The sequence below is a fragment of the Palaemon carinicauda genome, chromosome 3, assembly GCF_036898095.1.
Source record: "Palaemon carinicauda isolate YSFRI2023 chromosome 3, ASM3689809v2, whole genome shotgun sequence".
NCBI classification, from domain to species: Eukaryota; Metazoa; Arthropoda; class Malacostraca; order Decapoda; family Palaemonidae; genus Palaemon; species Palaemon carinicauda.
Genome location: NC_090727.1, coordinates 200,933,633 through 200,954,132, shown reverse-complemented (window position 1 = coordinate 200,954,132; position 20,500 = coordinate 200,933,633). Strand labels below are relative to the sequence as shown.

Here is a 20,500-nt window from a genome sequence, read left to right as displayed (position 1 = left end):
GTCCACTCCTTCGGCGCCGAACGTGCATTTGTCGAAATGTACAAGAAGCCCATTCTCCTGCAGGCGTTTGAGGACGGCGCGGACGTGCCTCCGGTGTTCCTCCTTGGTCCTTGAGAAAATCAGGATGTCGTCGACATAGCAGACGCAGAATGGTAGGTCGCCCAGGATGCTATCCATTAGGCGTTGGAAGGTCGCCCCGGCATTGCGTAGACCGAAGGTTGAGTATGCGAAGGTGTAGGATCTGAATGGTGTCACAATGGCAGTTTTCGGAATGTCCTCTGGAAATACGGGGACCTGGAAGTAAGACTTGAGAAGGTCCATCTTGGTGAAGTATTTTGCGCCATGCAACGCATTCGTCAGGTCTTGCATGTTGGGCAGAGGGTAGTGGTCGGGCGTTGTGATGAGGTTGAGGCACCTGTAGTCGCTGCAAGGTCTCCAGGTCCCGTCAGGCTTCTTTACCATGTGTAGGGGAGATGCCCAGCGGCTCGATGCTTTCTTACAGATACCCATGCGTTCCATGTCCTCAAAGGCGCGTTTGGCGTCCCTCAGCTTCTAGGGCGGGAGACGTCGGAATTTGGCGTGTGTAGAAGGTCCTGTCGTTGTGATGTGATGGTAGATCCCGTGCTTGGAGGGGGATCCAGGCGATTGGCGGAGCTCGGGCTTGAAAACGTCAGGAAATTCTTGTAGAAGGTCGGTGTAGGGCTGCGTCATTACAGCGGATACAGACATTGTGGCAGGGCCGGCTCTTAGGGCGCGGGACCGGCAGGTTCCTGTGTTGGTGAGGCGTTTCCCAGCAACATCGACGAGTAGTCCGTGGTGAGCGAGGAAATCTGCAACGAGGAGGGGGCGACTGACGTCAGCGATGGCGAATGGCCAGGAATACGAACGGCCCATGATAGATATCCTGAGGACTCTAGTCTCATAACACCGTATGGGAGACCCATTGGTGGCGACGAGCGAGGGGGCGTCTTTGCTGGGACCACGGTCTAGGTCGGCTTGTGACGGCGGGAACGTTGACTGCATAGCGCCGGTGTCGACCATGAGTCTATGGTTGGAGATGGTGTTGAGGATATAGAAACCATTCTTGCTTTGGTTTCCTGCAGCTGCGATGGTGGTAGGTGGTTTCTTCTGGCGTCATCTTCTAGGGAAATTGAATGGTGCCCTACATTTCTTGGCGTCGCTGTCGAACTGCTGATGGTAGAAACACCACGCTGGATTAGGCCTAGGGCTCGGACGTGTCGGTTGCGGTGGTTTCCTCCTTGCCAGAACGTTGATCTCGTCATTGTCGTCAGGAGGCGTTGCTGAAGAGTCTATGGAAGAGCAGCTGAAGGAGGAGAACGAAGACAATACTGATGATGCTCCAAGGCGGGATGCTTTGGAGGCCTCGTGGAGCTTCTGAGCCTTTGACAGGAATTCGTTCATTGGAAGCGTGTCTTCGTCCGTCAATTGGGCCCTTACGTCCTGCGGCAGGCGTCGAAGGAAAATCTCGCGAGATAGGCTAATCTCGCGCCGTCGGCCGTTGCTGTCAGTCTCAGGAAGCATTAGCAGGCCGGTCAACTCGTTCCACGCCTTGACAGAAGAGGTGTCACCCATTGGTTTGCCGGCGAGATTCAGGACTTTCTGTGCCCTTGCTGAAACGGAGAGTGAGTAGATACCGATTAGTTTCGTTCTCAGGTCGTCGTAGGAAACTTGGCCAGCCTGGGCGTCGAGCCATGGGGAAATCTTGTTGAATACCTCCTCTGGGATGGAGGTGAGAACGATGTCGGCCTTGGCGCAGGAGTCACTGAGCCTAGCGACTCGGAAGAGTACGTCTGCTCTTAGGAACCAGGAAGCGGTGTTGTGTTGAGAAAACGGCGGCAGTTTGACTTTGGGTGTGGAGGCGAGGCCGTTGGGCGTGATGGGCGGGTTGAATCCACCATTGTGGTCAGTTGACGAGTCGGCAAAGAGATGGGAAGTTGAGATGTCGGTTAAGCTCATCCTACTGCCTTACAAACGCACCGAGGTGTGGGAACACCAAAGACCGAAGCTCATGCCTAAGGTAACGGAGTAAAAGAAGGTAGCACGGCCATAATAAGTCCGTTAATGGCAAAGCCAAAACCGCTGATGCTACTTCAACTCCGGGGTCACCAGTTGTAAGGACAGTGAGACGAGCTATCACCAACGACAACTGACAGTTTATTCAAACAAATGCGAGAATATAATACAAGGTGCGGACGGCAATGTAGCATGCGCGCTGGCGCCAATCTGGCTTGAACCAACTGCCACAAAATGTGTGTTTTTTCACACGTACAAATACTTAAAATACAAGTCAATAGAAATATGTAGCTAAATGATAAATACATGAAATTGTAGCTCCGAGGGAGCGGAACAAATATATACAGTTAGCCACAGTGTGGTGAAAGGAGAATTTAAATGAAATGGAGAATTCCATGAGAATGCTGGACGATGGAGGGAGCGATGTCCTTACAATATATATATATATATATATATATATATATATATATATATATATATATATATATATATATATATATATATATATATATATATATATATATATATATATATATATTAGTTTAGTGAGATTGGTGTTACAGTATGGAGGACATGAGTTGTGGTATGACAATGAAACAGTATCTAACAGATTTTGTAGATTTGAGAACAAAGTCCCCAGATTGATATTCGGAGTTAAATGGCAGGATAGGATTAGAAACAAAACTATAAGAGAGATTACTCGAGTGCCATATGTGGATGAGATCATGGTGAGGGGTAGATGGGGATGGTTCGGGCATGCTCTTGGGACTCCCCAAGAGAGATTAGTTCACCAAACTTTCAACTGTGCTACACAAGACATTAGAAGAGTTGAAAGGCCCAGGCATACATGGCTGAGGACTATGAAGCGTGAAGTACGAGGTGATGAATGGAGAAATGTTGATTTAAAAGCTCAAAATAGAAATGGTGAAATCTAACTGAGGCCCTTTGTGTTGATAGGCGTAGGAGGAGATGGTGATGAAGATGAAGATATTATAGAGACATGAAGGAGGAACAGTTTGAACAGTCACATTAATTAGATATAAGATCCAAGAAAATATCATTGTTGCTGAAAAGTGACAGTAATTTCGTATGAAGAAAGGAGTCTGAGAATGCTGAACAATACACAAAGAAACACATTTATAAGCATATAAAACATTCTAGATATAATGTTTAAAAATACATTAGTATAAAATAATATGCTTGTTGAACATGTCCACCTTGTGATGAAGCTTCCAAATTTCTCTCATCTATTTCTATAAATCTATGATTACTATCGGCAGGTTTGTTTACTTTCGGTGACGTCAATATTTATTAACAGGTGGTACGTGTACACTTGTAATCTTGAACTGCTACTCTACATTATCAGTCTGGTATGTAAGGCCATATTGAAATAGTGTATCTTAATTTGTTTTAGACTTTTAGACTCTGTTAGGTCTATGAGAACTTACAAAAAAGGTCATCTCTGACTAGGGCTAGTGTAATCAAGTGAAGACTAACGTGCGGTAGGCGTAGCCTAGGCGAGGCCGCATTTGATAGTTTTATGTAAGAACCTGTATAATATTCCAGTTAACGGATTTTGACGTCGGAAAATCTATTTTTGGGTGAGATACCCTTGTCGTCCCGATGGAAGTTTCCTTCAGCTGTTTCCTATTATATAATATTTCTGCGAGTGATATTATAAGAGAATTATCGTCAGGTATCACGGGGTTCGAACCCCCGGAACGACTATCCGAAGATATCGTGTATAATCAGGGACGTATCCGAAGATAGCCATAGATATCTGCACCCCCAATAGACTTTACCGAGTCTAATCCACTGAGGGGAAGGATAAGTGTGGAGCCGTTTATTCCCACTAACTTATGCCTCTGCTGAGGTTTATGGGTGAATATTTGGTAATTTTGTATTGTATTACAGGGTGAGATTTCGAACAGAAAATATATGTTTTCCTATAGTAAATAACGTGATTTAACCGAATTTGATGTTCATTTCAATCGGAAAAACCAATTCGGCTAGCTCTAAGTTGCACGGTGTCACTTCTCTTACGAATGTACTGCGAACGATATCATTAGCAATGTTACCAATAATACACAGTGTTACCAACATTGACGTATGGTACACAGAGTTACCAACGGCACGCTGACATTACTAACGATAGAAATGATAGATATTTCCATACGTATTTTAAATAATTTCTCCATATAAGTTTTACCCAATATATAAAAAGTACAAAAAGGGCACAGAACCTAACAAACCCACCTAACCTAGCCTAGTAGTATGACAGGTCACAAAATAACATTTGATCTACATCGGACGTTGGCAGCACTGGTTACTGTATTTTTTCATGACACAATCTTTGCAACGGCGCCTCCAAAGTTTATCCAGATATACTGTTTTGTATTTTCCTCCGGTTATTATAATTTCAAGAAGGTAATGAATAGAGAAGAAAAGGCTTGTTTTACGTTTATATAGCAATTCCTCAGTATGTTTTCCCCACCCAAAACCCCGAATTCCCACTGGGGGTCCCCCATTATCGGAGGATATAGATGTATATATATTTCTGAAACTATTCATTTGCGACGGGAACGAGTGTCATTTTCGAAGAGAGCGTAATTTTTTCTATAAGAAAAAGTAGTTGTTTTCCTAGGTTACATCGCCCTGTAATACACTACAATGAAACCGAATATTTACTAGTCCACTATTACGACACTAGTGAATGTAGAAACTTCACGTTCTTTCACTAACCTAACTCAGTGTCCTTGCTCATTAATCACTACTGTACGGTAGTATCTCTGATGTATACGGTTTTTTATATTATAGTTTAGGACACGAAAAGCTTTTATGATAGAAAATCCAGTTTAAATATAATAACTCCCATTTTTGTCTCAAATAAATAGTTAATGATATATACCCTAATATATCCTACAGCAATGGGGTCCACCCAGTGAGAACCGGGAGTTTTCGGTTGGGAAGATTTCCAAGGGAATCGATAAATAATGGAAGGTAAATTTATATTCATGGTCGGGGAAACATTTCAAACAGAAAATATATTTTCCTGTTGTAAATAACGGGATTTAACTGAATTTGACTGTCATTTCAAATGCAAACAAACAGAACAACCACTTTGACTACTTAGTTCCCCACTACACACTCACCAAAAATGGTATAATTTAAATGAAGTAAAATTCGGTGAAATCATATTATTTACTGCAGGAAAACATATATTTTTTTTTTCAAAATGTTTTACCTTAAATCTAATGGTTCCTGCTTCGCCGTGCGCTCGTTTCGCTCGCAAAAAAATAAAGACATCAAGCTTCGTATGCACTGGCAAGCGGTAATGTTGAGCTGCGCACGCTAACCTCAGTGATTGATTATTTTTTCTTTAATAATTATTCCTGGTATATATATTTTAGAATAACTAATGGTTCTAGCTTCCCAGTTCTCATTCTCAAAAAGAGAAAAACATCAACCTCCTATATACTGGCAATCGGTATATTCAACAATAAATCACCGACCCTAAAATTCAATGAAAAACAATCAATGACTTACTTTATTATCGGGACGTCGAAGGTGCTTCTCTTCCCTGTAGAATAACCAAGAACGACACTTATAACTAATTCTTGTGGTGTGACATTATGCGATTTTAGAAAATTATTAGCAATACTTAGTGACTCATAAAAAGGACATGGAAAGGACTGAAGTAATAACAAAGGATGGGGGAAATATAACCCGCCTATACAAGTTTCCATACGAACGGTTATGTGATTGGCTAACGGAAACATCGGTGTAACAGTACGGTGTCTGTAAAGTAAACTTGAAGGGTAAACTCGTTCAGAGCAAGTATTTGCTATGTGAAAACTGAATGTATTACAGCAATAACAGAAAAAAATAGAAATGATGAAGAATTAATAATATAAAATGAAGGAAAGAATAAATATTATTTTATGGGAATACATTAATTATGATGTTATAATAACTGAGGGAACGACTTTAAAAATGAGAAAATGAAAAATATAAACGTGCATATATTCGCGATAGTTAGGTTACATACATGGGCGCGATAAACAAATTTTCGCGAATAAATACTACACTAGGGTGGGCTAACTCCTAACCTAAAAAGTCACTGCCCCTTGCCACGAGTGGGTGCCCGAGCTGATGATTAGCACAGTAAATACTACCTAATAGTGTTTTAATTTGGTTTTGTTCCGTAACTGAAATACAAACCACGCTTTTTCAATATTAATCTTACCCGATGATCATGTAGCTGTCAACTCTGTTGCCCGACAGAAATCTACGGTCGGGATACGCCAGCGATCGCTATACAGGTGGGGGTGTACACAACAGCGCCATCTGTGGTCAGGTACTCCAGTACTTCTTGTCAACAAGACCTCAATTTTTCCTCTGTCGTGCCACCGGCTAGACCTACTTGGATACGCTGTTGATTCTGGAGTTATTGTTCACGATTTGGTGATGTATTTGCTCTAGAGTTTAGCCTTCGCTATTCAGGAAGCTTTATCATTAGCTTAGCAAGCTTTTGGAATTAATTTGATTTAATTATGGTGACGAAGAGAGTATGGACTCTCTTTCACTTTTAAATGGCCGACCCTTCCCTTAGACGGAAGTGTTGGTGTCGAAGAGAGTATAGACTCTCTTTCACTTTTTATGACCCACCCTTCCCTTAGACGGAAGTGTGTTTAGGTTTTTGGTAATTTTGCTTAACAAAGTTATAGATTTATTTTATATCTCTCCGCCATTTATAGGCCTTTTCGATTAACTTTCCATTTATTATAAACTTATAAAAATTAATTTTTATGTTTGTTTATATGCGACCTTTCCTAATAGTAGGCGGTCCTTACTTGGAACCGAAGTTAATTAACATTGAGCCCGTCATATCGTTTTTCCTGTTAAGAATTTATGCTATTTTAATTTTATGTTTTTGAAAGAATTTCTTTGATAAGTCTCGTACTGTTTTCAAAGTTGAACTAACGTTTTGTTTAGTCTCCGCAGTTGTTGACGTTCAGAACGTTCAACTTGTGCTCTATCGTTACGATAGAGAGAGAGTATTCACGGTTTCACGTTGCAGTAAGAGTAAACCGATTCTAGCGTTTCGTTCATTCTTTCTTAGCTTAAATGGTTTTAATTCTAATAAAGGAGCTTTTTATTTGGGAAACCTTTCAGTTAACGATATATATAATTGGGCTCATCTCTCAGGTTCTAAGTCTAGAGAGAGAGAGAGAGAGATAGAGACGGAGGGAGAGAGAGGAGGATAAACGTTTCGTTCAAGCGGGTAACGTTGTTCTCGTTTTTTGCTCTTCTCCCTAGTCGATAGAGGGGAAGAAGGTAAAACGTTTCTAGAGTTTTATTCTTGTTCCCAGGCTTTATGCGGTGAGAGATTTTAAACGTAGTTTATTTGATCTAGTGTTTAGTCTCTTTTCCAGCCACTGAATTCTTTATCTTTCATTATGTTTTTCTGTTACATTGTAATACTGTATTCGCAATTACTACCTTTTAATGAAGGATAGGATTGCGTGTTTCAGGTACAAACCACTTAAAGTTTCGAGTTCAGTGAAATAAGTGCAAACAGAAAATCAAAAGTGATAAAGTGATATGCGCAAAGTTACAGTGTTGCGTTCGAGGGTTCGTCTGTTCGTGCCAGTGGTTCACCTAGTCTGGGACCTCTTACAAGCTCCCAAGCCCGGGGGAGAAGTAATGTCGAAGGACTTATGGGTTCCTCAGGCCTTGATCGACGAACAGACGTTTCCCTCTGTGGTTTCGGGTGTATCTACACACGTTGCCGACGTGATCACCCCACCCACACAAAGACGAGAGAGCCCATTTATTCCTCGTCTGTGGAAGAGGTTTCTCGCAGAAACCATGGACCAAATCTTGCAGCTTTTAAGTGCAAGTCGGTCCCTTCCGCGCAAGTCCAACGGCCTAGGTGTAGCCACTGGGTCAGTTCGGACTCGCTGCAGTACGACAACTGCACACCTCCTAAGAGAGGCTAGGTGGTACCGCAACAGGCAGTAACTCCGTCTGTTGCCGCACCAGCTGTTTTAGACCCTCAGTCACAACGGACAGTAGCTCCGTTTGTTGTTGTCTTTCATAGACCCTAGTGGTCCATGCTGCAGACTTTACAGTCTCAGCTTGCTCCTTCATACAGGAGTATCATGCTGGAAGGTTGACAATGCAGCCTGTTTACCTACAACCCGCCGAGGTTGTGCGCTCAGCAGATACTGCGGCTGCCTGCTCCCACACCAGCATGAGCCTCATCCCATGCAGCATGAGCCGCATGCAGCATGAGCCGCATACCATGCAGCATGAGCCGCATGCCTTACCTCATGCTCTGCATACCATACCGCATGCTCTGCATACCTTACAGCATGCTCTGCATACCTTACAGCATGCTCTGCATACCTTACAGCATGCTCTGCATTCCTTACAGTATGCTCTGCATACCTTACAGCATGCTCTGCATACCTTACAGCATGCTCTGCATACCTTACAGCATGCTCTGCATACCATACCGCATGCTCCTCAACCCACCGCAGCCCCTCCCACACCTCCTACGGTTGTGCGCCCGGCATGGCTTCATGCTCTCACACTCTTGTTGTGAGAGCTCCTCCACCCATGCACAGTCAACCCTGCCAGATGTTTGATGACTCCCACACACAGAGCACTCCGTTGCCGTGCGGGAGCTACCACAAGCTGCCGTGTTTTGACACGGTGTGTCAGCCTCTGCAACACACTGTGGTTACCGCCACTCGCCAGCAGCAAACTAGTCAGGCAGGAGTTGAGGCTTACCCTCACTGAGAGAACTTAGCTTTTCTCGGATATGGTTCCTGTAGATGAGAAAGTGCTGTTCTCCCTCCTTCTGATATTCCCTTGAGGACTCTGTCATTTGGAGAGGAGCCTTAAGCTGCTTAGCCTCCTATGGACTTTTATTTAAGCATAACATGCTTCCAGGGAGGGTAAATGGTTCCGCTTCAGTCGCTAACCCCGTCTGTTGCCACACCTGCTCCCATAGACCTTGAGCTTTGTTGCAAGACATGCAGTCCAATCTTAGTCCTTGATAGAGGATTTCTTTTTACGGAGTCAGTGTGTCACTGGGAAGACGTTCACAACCAGCAGAGGTGACTTGTTGTGACGCGGTGCGGCAACCTCAGCAACCCGATAAAGAGTTGTCTGTACTACCCAGACAGTCTAGACAGTTTCGGGTTGTCGCTGTACTTCCTCGCTTCCCCATGGTTGACAGTTCACAGACTGTGCAGCAGTACCATGATCTTGTGTCCGGCTCCATCAGACGACTGGCTTTTAAGAGCTCCCACAAGTCGTCTCTGTCTGGAGAATCTCAGATGGACTATGGATCTGACCAAGGAACTGGGCCTCCTGGTCAATTTAGAGAAGTCCCAGCTCGTCCCATCCCAGACCTTTGTCTACCTGGGTATGGAGATTCAGAGTCGAGTTTTTTCGGGCTTTTCCGTCGGCCCCAAGGATCAACCAAGCCCTAGAATGCATCCAGAGCATGCTGAGAAGGAATCGATGCTCAGTCAGGCAGTGGATGAGTCTAACAGGGACACGCTATTTACATGGGGTAATTACTTCGGCGTAGCTGAATGACGAGCCATAAAAGTTTTAACGAGGGTTTACTACCCCACCGCTAGTTAGCGGGGGGTAGGGAGGGGTAGCTAGCTACCCCCCCCCTCACACACACCGGTGAATACTTCACTTTACTTTTGGCTCGGGAAGAGAACAGACCTGTCTGTGCTCTCCCTCGCTTTGACTGCCATAATAATCTGTTTTTGCTTTCTCTCTTTTGCAGTGTGCTTGAAGTTGGCCTCTACTGACAATGCGTACTTGGCCTGGACTTCCCGGCCGCCCTTGTGGGACTTTTATGTCGGCGGTCGACACCGATCCCCACAACTTATGTCCTCACTGTAGGGGTCAGCGGTGTGATAGTCATAATGTATGTATTGAATGTAGGGAGTGGTCTACCTCCCAGTGGGAGAGGTTTGCCCGGCGCCGGAAGAAGAAGGCCAAAAGGGATCTTTCTCCTTCAGAAGCTTCTCTGAAGAGAGAAAATTCCAGGACTTCTTTTTCCGTTGCCCTTTCCTCCTCTGAAGCTCCCCCTCGAGCGGTCTCTTCCGAGAGGCTGGCGAGTGGTAGCGTAGACCGCTGTGCTGTTGACCGATCCCGGGGTGCGGGAGAGGTAGTTGCCTCCCATAGCGAGGCGGCTGCCCCTCCTTCCCCGGATGAGGATTTAATGTCTAATCATTATTTGTTTCAGCTTTGGGCTTCCTTGGGGCTGCAGGGTTTGCCCTCCAAGGAAACCCTGTTTGACATGATCAAACTGGGTGCAGCCGTCAAACAATCGCCAACTACAGCAGGGATAGATCCTCTGTCTGGGGTTGACGTTGTTGTGACGGAGTCATCTCGTGGGTCAAGTCAAACCCCCGTTCCTGTGGCTGAGGTAGCTGACGGCTTAGATTCCCCCTCCGAACACCCTTCGAGGGAGGATCTAAGTCCCACGGTCTCTCCTGCCGGTGATTCTCCCCCTCGGGAGAGTTCACTTACAGAGACTCCTCTTCGGAGGCCCCTTGATGGTCAGCTTGCTGATCCCACGGCCCCTCGTGGGCGTATAAGGCGGAAAGCTCGTCCTCCTCTTCGCCGTAGAGGCCTTCCTTCCCCTTACAAGGGGGTTAAGAGGTGCCTCTTCGGCTCGTCGTCACCACAGTCCTCTGCGGAGGAGACGACTCGCCGTTCACCAATCCTGCCAGCTACCAACCTAGACCTCTCCGGGGATCGTTCCCGATCACCTTTGGATGATGGTCGTCCTTCGGGACACAGTGACCAGTCTCCCAGACCTTCTACCTCTAATGTTCCTGATGCGCGTGATGCGCCACCTGATCCTGCGGCTGCGCAGTCTCCGGGCCCTTCGGGGCTGAAGGGTCTTGAGCGCAAAACCGCGCCTCTCGCCCTCAAAAGCCAGGTTCTTCCTGTGCGCCCTCCTGCTGCCGTCGCTGCTGTGCCTGCCGTTGCCGCTGTTCCTGACTTAGCGCCACGGCGCTCACCCTCGCGCGTTCGCGCCACCGTTCCTGCTACGCGCCAGGGTTCCCCTGCGCGCCCACGCCCTTCTGCGCCCCGGCGCCCTCCAGCAGTTCCTGTTACAGCTCACCTGCGCACACGCGCCCACCGGTGCCCCAGCGGCCACCTGCGCTCACGCGCCCACCGGCGCCCCAGCGTCCCCCGGTTCCTGCCTCTCCGCGCGCAGTCCAGGAGGTTCCTTCGCTGGCGCACAGGCGCCCACAGGTTCCTCTGGACTCGCTGCGCCCGTCTGGAGAGACGTGCGACACGCGCCCACGCGCGGTTGCAGATCCAGCGCACATGCGCTCACCAACACGCCAACGCGCCTCAACATCTCAGCGCGTCGCCCAGGAGGCTCCCAAGCTAGCGCACGGGCGCTCACGGCCGCCCCTGGGCTCTCCTTCCAGACCGCGCGATCCTGCACGCGCTGCAACCGCGCGCGACGCTCCGGTTACGCGCCCTGTTCCTGTCACGCGCCCCGCTCCTGTCATCAAGGCGCCTAACGTAACCCTCCAGCGCACACCTGTGCGCCCTCATCCAACCGCGCGCCCTGCGCGGCCGCCGCAGCAGCGCACCCCAGTGCGACCACACCCTGATGCGCGCCCACAGGCAAACATGCCGGTTCTGTCGGACCAGCGCCAGCCTCCGCGCCAACGCGCCAGCCTCCGCGCCAACGTGCCATCCCTGCCACACGCGATCCTGCACCAGCGCTCACGCGCCCTCGCCCGGTTCTTCCTGTGCGCCCTCCTGCTGCCGTCGCTGCTGTGCCTGCCGTTGCCGCTGTTCCTGACTTAGCGCCACGGCGCTCACCCTGCGCGCCCACGCCCTTCTGCGCCCCGGCGCCCTCCAGCAGTTCCTGTTACAGCTCACCTGCGCACACGCGCCCACCGGTGCCCCAGCGGCCACCTGCGCTCACGCGCCCACCGGCGCCCCAGCGTCCCCCGGTTCCTGCCTCTCCGCGCGCAGTCCAGGAGGTTCCTTCGCTGGCGCACAGGCGCCCACAGGTTCCTCTGGACTCGCTGCGCCCGTCTGGAGAGACGTGCGACACGCGCCCACGCGCGGTTGCAGATCCAGCGCACATGCGCTCACCAACACGCCAACGCGCCTCAACATCTCAGCGCGTCGCCCAGGAGGCTCCCAAGCTAGCGCACGGGCGCTCACGGCCGCCCCTGGGCTCTCCTTCCAGACCGCGCGATCCTGCACGCGCTGCAACCGCGCGCGACGCTCCGGTTACGCGCCCTGTTCCTGTCACGCGCCCCGCTCCTGTCATCAAGGCGCCTAACGTAACCCTCCAGCGCACACCTGTGCGCCCTCATCCAACCGCGCGCCCTGCGCGGCCGCCGCAGCAGCGCACCCCAGTGCGACCACACCCTGATGCGCGCCCACAGGCAAACATGCCAGTTCTGTCGGACCAGCGCCAGCCTCCGCGCCAACGCGCCAGCCTCCGCGCCAACGTGCCATCCCTGCCACACGCGATCCTGCACCAGCGCTCACGCGCCCTCGCCCGGTTCTCCCGGACACGCGCTCAGGCGCCCTCGCCCGGTTCTCCTGGACACACGCTCAGGCGCCCTCACCCGGTTCTCCCGGACACGCGCTCAGGCGCCCTCGCCCGGTGTTCCCGGACACGCGCTCAGGCGCCCCCGTTATCTCGCGCCCTCCGGGGCCGCATCAGGTTGCTGCATGCCCTCGCGTCCGGCCGCCTCCCGTGCCCGCTCCTGCTCGCCACATGCCCTTGCCATCCTACGCGCTCCCGCACCCACGCGCCCGCTCCATCGCTCCCTCGTTCCTGTATCCTCGCCTGCGCGCCACCGCGCCCACCCCCGTCCACGCGGATGTGCGCGCGAGATTCTTGTGTCACGCGAGCCGTTCGCGCGCGACCCTGACCAGGGCCCATCACGCGACTCCCAGCGCGAGCGCCGCCAGGCGGACAGGTCTTCGTCTCGTTCCCCTCCCCGCAAGCGCTGACCAGCGCGCTCGCCGGAGGAGGGGCGGTTCCCGGACAGGTCTAGGGACTCTTTCCTTTCAGCCCCACAGGCGAACCCACATTTGTCGACTCCTCCTAGGGATCGCACGATCCCCTTCCCTCCAGAGGGAGTGTCTGACAGCGCGACTGTCAGCCAGCAGCCCTGGTTCGGCACCCTAGTCAGAGCTCTTGTGCAGGCGATTAAGCCCGCCCTCTCTGACGGGGGTCACAAACCAGCGGCAGCTTCCTCCCCCCTGAAGAGTAAGAGAGGAGTCTCACCTGTGGAAACTCCTCTGAGGCCTATATTGTCTCCTCGCAGGTCCTTGCGCAAGGCTCCTTCTCCCCCCCAGACTTTCTCTCCCTCCCTTGCGGATGAGGACTACCCATCCTCAGGAGAGTCGGATGAGCCAGACCATTCCCCCATCGCACCAATGGGGGAAGCGCCGCCTCTCCCTGAGAAGTCGTCTCGTCCAGGGGTGGAGAAGAGCCTGCCCCCTTCGTTGCTCGAGTCCTGTATCCCGCCCAGGAGGGAGCCTAAGGACTCTAAGACGATTCCCAAATCGTCAGCAGGGGATCAGGCAGGAACCATCTAGAGCCGCCGAGGATGTCCACGTGTCCCCCCAGGAAGAGCCACTGGGGACGGGAGACTTCGCTGCCAGTCCTTCGGGAGGAGAGCACCAGGAGTCAGAACACGCTTTCTGGCAAGTCCTGACCCTCATGAGGAACCTCAATGGGATCCCAGACCCTGAGATTCCCCCTCGTGAAGGTAAGGACATGGTCCTGGACCGCGTCTATGGCACCCAGAAACCCTCTAGGGCCAGTGCAGCTTTACCCTGGTCTCAGGGGATGAAGTGTGCCAGGGACAAGGTCAAGGGCCAGCTCTCTGAGCTTGCCTCCTCCAGCAGATCGAGTGCTGGTAACAAGCTCTTCCCGCCTCCTCGAGTCCATCAGAGGAGGTACTTCGAGATCCTTGAGGAGTCTTGTCTGAGTCTTCCGTTGCACCATTCTGTGGAAGAACTCACAGGGGGAGTCCCTCTTGAGAGACTCAACATCCGGCACGTGTCCTTCTCAGCCACTGAGATCTTGAGCCAGGAGAAGGTCACCAAGTGTGCCATGCAGGCAACTTCGTGGCTTGACATCTGGCTGGGGTCTCTGGGCATCCTGGTGCGGTCCGAGGACCTCTCCAAAGAAAGCACCAGGAAGGCGCTGGAGACTTTCTTACTCTCGGGCACACGGACCATTGAGTTTCTGGCCCACCAAGTCTCGAGCTTGTGGGCCAATACGATTCTCAAGCGTCGGGACGCTGTGGCCGAGAGGTTCCACCAGAAGGTCCCCACTTCGGAGGTTAGCAGGCTCAGACACCTTTCTGTGTTCGGTAAGAGTCTGTTTGAGCCTAAGGACGTAGAGCTCACCGCTGAGAGATGGAGGAAATCCAACCAGGATTCCCTCATCTACAGGACCCTGACATCGAGGCCCTACAAACCTCCAGCGGCCCAACAGCCCCGTCCAGCTAAGGACACGAAAAAGACTACTGCAGCGAAGCCAAAGGTGTCTAAGCCCTTTCCTGCCAAGAGCAGAAGGAGCAAGAAGTCCTCCAGGGGAGGCAAGAACCCTAGAGGTAACAGCCGAGGCCGAAAACGCTAGGGTTGGCAATCCCCCTGCATGTCCACCAGTGGGGGATGCCTACAGAGTTGCGCGACAAGGTGGCAGCAACTCGGGGCAGATGCCTGGACGATCTCCGTGATCACTCTAGGTTATCGCGTCCCGTTCACAGCCTCTCTACCTCCCTTGACAGCGAATCCAGTGTCGTTGAGCTCTTTTGCCATGGGATCGGCAAAAGGGCAAGACCTTCGGGTAGAAGTCCAGGCCATGTTGAAGAAGGACGCTCTCCAGGAGGTTGTAGACGGGTCCCCAGGCTTCTACAGTCGACTCTTTCTTGTGAGAAAGGCGTCTGGAGGCTGGAGACCAGTCATCGACCTCTCAACCCTGAACGGGTTTGTCAAGCAGACTCCGTTCAGCATGGAGACGGCAGACACTGTCAGACTTGCGGCGAGACCACTAGACTTCATGTGTACACTGGACCTGAAGGACGTGTACTTCCAGATCCCAATCCATCCATCTTCAAGGAAGTACCTAAGATTCTGCCTAGACAACAAGATCTACCAGTTCAAGGTGCTGTGCTTTGGTCTCTCCACAGCCCCTCAGGTGTTCACCAGAGTATTCACCCTCATCTCTTCGTGGGCTCACAGGATCGGCATCCGTCTCCTTCGTTATCTGGACAACTGGCTGATCCTAGCAGACTCGGAGGCAACCCTTCTTCGCCACCGAGACAAGCTCCTCGAAGTTTGCCAGGATCTAGGGATCGTGGTAAATCTCGAGAAGTCCTCCCTGCAGCCCTCTCAGAAACTGGTATATCTAGGCAAGGTCATAGACACCAATCTCCACAAAGAATTACCATCAGATGACAGGATAGCAAGGCTGAGGAAGGTCGCGAGACGTTTCCTCAATTGAGAAGAGCTCCCAGCCCAATCGTGGCTTCGTCTCCTCGACCACCTCTCCTCCCTGACCAGTCTCGTTCCCAACGGTCGCCTCAGAATGAGATCCCTCCAGTGGCGACTCAAGTCCCGGTGGAGTCAAGGCCACGACTCCCAGGACACTTTGATCCCTATGGGCCCTGCAGAACGGACGGAACTTCAGTGGTGGGTGGCGGACGAGAACCTACGAAAGGGAGTGAATCTTCTCGTCCCTCCCCCAGATTTGATGCTGTTCTCGGACGCATCAAACAAAGGGTGGGGGGCCCCACGTTCTGAGCCACAGGACCTCAGGCCTGTGGTCAGAATAAGAAAAGTACCTTCACATAAACCTGCTAGAAATGAAGGCCGTGTTCCTGGCACTTCAGAAGTTCCACCAAGTCCTGGCGGGCCACTCTGTGGTGGTGATGAGCGACAATACCACGGTGGTGGCTTATATCAACAAGCAGGGAGGTACCTTTTCAGAACAGCTATCCCATCTTGCAGTAGAGATCCTGAGATGGTCCGAAGTCCACTCAATTTCACTAGCGGCTCGCTTCATTCCAGGCAAAAGGAATGTGCTCGCTGACAGTCTGAGCAGAGCGACGCAGATAGTGAGTACCGAGTGGTCTTTGGATCCTCAGATAGCCAACAAAGTCCTGACTTTGTGGGCTTCCCCGACGGTGGATCTGTTCGCTACAGCGCTGAACACCAAGCTCCCGCTGTACTGCTCCCCAGTCCCGGACTCCAAGGCTCTCTGGCAGGATGCCTTCCAACAATGGTGGGACAACGTCGATGTGTACGCCTTTCCCCCGTTCTGTCTGATGAGGAGGGTACTCAACAAGACCAGAACATCGGTCAATCTCTCAATGACCCTGATAGCTCCACTATGGCATCACGCAGAGTGGTTCCCGGACCTTCTGCAACTCCTCACGGAGGTTCCGAGGGAGCTCCCTCCACGTCATGAGCTACTCAAACAACCACACTCCAACATCTACCACAAAGCCGTGGCTTCGCTTCGGCTTCACGCCTGGAGGCTATCCAGCATCTCCTCACAGAGAGAGGATTTTCGCAACAAGTTGTGAACAGGATTTCTGGCCACCTGCGCAAATCATCGGCAGGAGTCTACCAGGCGAAGTGGCGAGTTTTCTGTGGTTGGTGTCGTGGAAGGGGTATCTCTCCCCTCGATGCCACTTTACCAGCAATAGCAGAGTTCTTCGTTTATCTGCGGGAGGAAATGCGCCTTTCAGTCTCGGCAGTGAAAGGCTATCGGTCAGCCTTAAGTCTTGCCTTCAGGCTTAAAGGAATGGACATTTCTTCCCCGCTGGAACTTTCCCTTCTCATACGGAGTTATGAACTTACCTGCCCTAAGTCGGAAGTGAGACCTCCTCCATGGATCGTGGTTCGAGTCCTCAGGTCTCGGAAGAGACCTCCCTACGAACCATTACGCCAGGCTTCTGATCGCCACCTTACCTGGAAGACGGTTTTCCTGCTAGCTTTGGCCTCGGCCAAGCGAGTCAGTGAGCTTCATGGTCTCTCATACGACGTCGCCCATTCAAGGGAATGGGGGGAAGTAACGTTCAGCTTCGTCCCTGAGTTTGTTGCCAAGACTCAGAACCCGGGAGTGCCGGACCCAAGGTTCGACTCCTTCCGGGTTTCGAGTCTCCGTTCTGTAACAGATGACCCAGACCATCTCCTACTGTGCCCAGTTAGTGTATCTTAAAAGAACAGCTGCAGTTCGTACCCAGATGCGAGCTTTGTTCATGAGCACCGGGGAGACGAAGAGGAGGGTCACCAGGAATACCATGTCGGCCTGGATTCGCAAGGTGATACATCTGGCCTTAAATCTTGACCCTCCTCTGTCACGTCGCCCTAGAGCGCATGATGTCAGGGGCGTGGCTACGTCCCTGGCCTTCAAGAAGAACTTTTCAGTGACGCAGGTCCTTCAAGCTGGGGTGTGGAAGCGTCAGACCACCTTCACAGCCCACTACATGCAAGACGTGACACACAGGAGGCTCGATACGTTTTCTATCGGCCCTGTGATGGCTGCACAACAGCTGGTCTAAACTCAGGCTCCTTATTGGACAAGTAGCAGAAGGTTGAGGGCATTGTTACCTGGTTTTAGTCTGCGTGAATGAAAAGATCTGCCTGGCTCTTATTCTTTTCTTCATCCTCCCCTCTCTTGGAGAAAGCAGCATCCTGGGTTCTCTGCACAGCTGACCTCGAACCTCTGCAGGTAAGCCATGCTCCCTTGTGTTCCTAGTATTAAGATATAATACTGTCATGTCCCCATACCCTGACGAGGTGGTATTGGGAGAGTCCTAGCCTAGATATCCATCTGAAGAACTCCAGGTCAACTTGCTAGGACGAGTCACTTCTCACCTTCACACACAGCTTACGTAGGCCGCAGCAGTTTCACAGCTGCCAGCGAGGAGCAGGGACCCCTTACTTCTTGAGTTCCTACACACTCGAATTTGGGGTCCCCTGGGCAAGCCAAAGCCAGTATGGCAGGGTACTTACCGCCCTTCCTAAGGGTTAAGTCACCCCATGTAAATAGCGTAGGTTGTATTTCAGTTACGGAACAAATGACAAATTCGTAGATAATTTGTATTTTCCCTAACTATACAAACCTTAGCTATTTACACATATGTGCCCTCCAGCCCTGTCCCCCAAGATAAGTCCTACCTCTAAGCAGAGTGAAGCATTCACTGGTGTGTGTGTGTGTGTGTGTGTGGGGGGGGGGGGGTAGCTAGCTACCCCTCCCTGCCCCCCGCTAACTAGCGGCGGGGTAGTAAACCCTCGTTAAAACTTTTATGGCTCGTTATTCAGCTACGCCGAAGTAATTACAGTACCCCATGTAAATAGCTAAGGTTTGTATAGTTAGGAAAAATGCAAATTATCTACGAATTTGTCATATTGAATGTAGGGAGTGGTCTACCTTCCAGTGGGAGAGGTTTTCCCGGCGCCGGAAGAAGAAGTCCAAACGGGATTTGTTCCGTAACCGAAATACAAACCACGCTATTTACAGAGGGTTTACCTTTTAGCGCAGCTGAAATGGCGAGCCATTAGAATTTACCGAGGGTGTATTACCCCCGCGCTAGTTAGCGGGGGGGTAGGGGAGTGGTAGCTAGCTACCCCTCCCCCCCCCTCACACACAGATGAATGCTCACTTTCACTTTTGGCTCGGACTGTGACAGACGTCTCTGTCTTGGTCCTCTCTTGGCAGCCATTGTTTGTTTTGTCTTTACTTAATCGCTTACTTTTCTTTTACTCAATATATATGTGAACATGTTTTCATGTTTGTATATATATTTGAGTATAGAAATCAGTAAGTTTCCTTTTCAGATTTGTGTGTGTAGTGTACGATATCTACGTGGAGTCCTCGGCAGTTAGGCCACCACGGCGTAATTTTATGGGTGGCGATCGAGTTTGACTTATGTCTTTCTCTCTCTCTCTCTCTTGAGGTCGTTCACCCTTTTACTACGTGTTACTACGCCCTTGTAGCTTCCTTTCCGATGGGGGGGGGTTGCTACGCCGTACGTTTGTCTCAATTAGTTTATGAATCTAATTGTAGTTGTTTTTTTTTTTTTCAGCTTGTAGAACGATTCCTTTCGGGGTTTTCGTTCTTTCTTTAGTGTTCATTCATTTTTAAATTACATAATTACATAGTTACATAATTATAATTGTTATAATTCTGTTTTGGTTACAGCTCTCCTTCCGTGAGTGTAAGTGGTTGTGAGGGCACGTGCCTGTTGTGTAATTCTTGTTTCCTTTCCCTCGGGATTCCTCTTCGGAGCCTTCCCGGGGGAATGAATGTGTACTAATGTTTTTTGTTTTATTTTTTTACAGTTACCGATCTAGTTCGTTTCTGTAATATGGCAACGGTGTGAGCTGTCTTGTTGAGGCCTGGGGATTCGGCTGTTGCTGCCTCCCCCCTTGTATTTTCGTCAGGGGCGTGTCTCCTTCTACTGGAAGTACTCCCGTGACGACGGACAGCTCTCCAGTTCATTTTAGAACTCTCAGGAGGCTTGCCTCCTTGGGCGGGTAACTTTCCTTCCGAGGGAAGTTTTTCCTGTCCAGGCTTGAGTTTTTTCCCTTTTGGGGGGTTCTTCTCTTGCCTTTTTTTCGTGCGACTATGCTCTTGGTGCTGAGCGATCACACCTGCAGTTTCGCTCAAGGGGCTGGGCAACTGCAGGAGCTCCTCTTCGGAGGATTGCTCCTTTTAGGTCACTGGCTGACCAGTCTCTTCTACGAAGTGTTTCTCTTTCGTTCGCGAGAGAGTACACTCATAGAGACTCCTCTTCGGAGGATTCTTCTGTTGCTGTTGCTGTTGGCCTCCCTCGCCGTAAGGCCCACCGTCCGCCTCGTCGTAAGGGCCTCTCATCTCCCTACAAGGGTGCTAAGAGGCGCCTTTTTGAATCTCCGTTTGCAGCCTACAACTCCTTTTCTTGATCTTCCGCCTTGGTGCAGATGGACAGCAGTCTGATCTCGTCTTCCGACGGGTAACGGTCTTCCGACGGACATCAGTCTCCCGGCGGACAGACAACGGTCTTCCGACGGTCATCAGTCTCCCGACGGACAACGATCCCTTCGGGGCAAAGGGTTGCCTCCCACGGGGGTTCTTCCCTTGCGTGCCAAGGTTCCCCTGCGCGCCCTTCTGCCGTGTTCTCTCCTGCTCCTGCTCAGTGTTAGCGCACGGGCGCTCTCCTGCTCATCAGCGCTCTCCTGTTCGTCAGCGCTCTCATGATGATCATCCCTGCTGTTCCTGTTGGTTCCTGTTACGCGCCCTGTGCGCCCACGTTCGCCCTCGCGATCTAGAACTTCGGTTCAGGTCGGGGTCAAGGACTCTTCTTCTTTGCGCAGGCTTCCACGCGTTGCCTTCTGCTCGTCAGCGATCATCAGCTCGCCAGCAATC

General features: G+C 50.8%; 1 protein-coding gene across 3 annotated transcripts in view; it reads left to right on the top strand.

Moving 5' to 3' along the window:
* Window positions 1-3,307: 3,307 nt before the first annotated feature.
* Window positions 3,308-20,500, top strand: part of LOC137638846 (putative polypeptide N-acetylgalactosaminyltransferase 10) — a 243,033-nt gene continuing 225,840 nt past the window's right edge. The window contains exon 1 of one of the 3 annotated variants that reach the window (XM_068371256.1): window positions 3,308-3,404. The gene's annotated coding sequence lies outside the window, so the exon portion shown is untranslated. Of the gene's footprint in view, window positions 3,405-3,438; window positions 3,577-20,500 lie in introns of those variants that run through there. The other 2 variants (XM_068371257.1, XM_068371258.1) reach the window with 2 other exon arrangements.